This window comes from Triticum dicoccoides, chromosome 7B, assembly GCF_002162155.2.
Source record: "Triticum dicoccoides isolate Atlit2015 ecotype Zavitan chromosome 7B, WEW_v2.0, whole genome shotgun sequence".
In the NCBI taxonomy this organism is placed as follows: Eukaryota; Viridiplantae; Streptophyta; class Magnoliopsida; order Poales; family Poaceae; genus Triticum; species Triticum dicoccoides.
The window spans coordinates 565,527,250-565,528,497 of NC_041393.1; positions in this window are offsets into that span (position 1 = coordinate 565,527,250).

A 1,248-nucleotide genomic window follows, 5' to 3' on the forward strand; every position below is an offset into this window, starting at 1 on the left:
CTCGGGGAGAGGGGAGGGGAATGGGGAAATTTTGGGAGGGGAGGGGAGGGGATCCCGCGTGTTAGTGGGAGAGGGAGTGGTGGGTCCCGCCTGGTAGTGGGAGTGGGAGTGGAGGGAGTGGAGGGGAATTTTGGGAGAGGGAAATTTTGGTGGAGGGAAATCCTTTTGGGTTTGGGTGTAGAAAAAAAATAGGGTTTTTTTGTAAACTTTGTAGAAATCATGGTTAAAATCATACTGAGTAGCTCAAGAAAACACCGATATTGCAAGTTTAGTATTTTTGCTAGTTGGTAGGCCACATTTGATGATGTGACGCGGAGGTCTCCCATTTTTTTGAATTTTTTTGAATTTTTTACGGTGTTTTCAAAAACCGGCCGATTTCGTCGCGACGGCCGTCCATGGCTAGGGTTTGAGCCGTGCAAATCTGTTGTCGATTCTATGATGAAATGCCTACCTGTGAAGATAAAAAGCATTTTTAGTGAAAATAACAGGCAAGCTATGGAGGACCCGCAGTTCAAATTCCAGCCGGTTCCAGCTGAATCGGCTGAAGGTGGTCCGAATTGCCGGGAGTAGCTACGAGGGTCGGAAATGCATGCTTTTTGGCGACCGTCCGTAAAATAGGGTCTACTTTGAGATAGACATGGAATGGCGCCGTTTGGGGTGCCCCTCCTTGTAGCCGCTTCATGAAAAACGCATGTCTTTTGCATTCAAAAAATGAAAAACGGTTTTTTTGTTAAACAAGTTGGAACCTCGCTTTGGCAGCATTGTTTGCCATCACAAGACGGAGGCATGCGCCCAATTTGGGCATATTATCAGAAACTATTCAATGGATGCAGCCATATCATTGCTAGTTTGGCTTGAAAGGCATGAATCTTCGTTCATGGTAGGTCGTTTTTTAGAACACTTTTTCAAGAAAACGCCGGTATTGCAAGTTTAGTATTTTTGCTAGTTGGTAGGCCACATTTGATGATGTGACGCGGAGGTCTCCCATTTTTTTGAATTTTTTTGATTCTTTTACGGTGTTTTCAAAAACCGCCCGATTTCGTCGCGGCGGCCGTCCGTGGCTAGGTTTTGAGCCGTGCAAATCTGTTGTCGATTCTGTTATGAAATGCCTACCTGTGAAGATAAAAAGCACTTTTAGTGAAAATAACGGGCAAGCTATGGAGGAGCCGCAGTTCAAATTCCAGCCGGTTCCAGCTGAATCAGCCGAAGGTGGTCCGAATTGCCGGGAGTAGCTACAAGGGTCGGAAA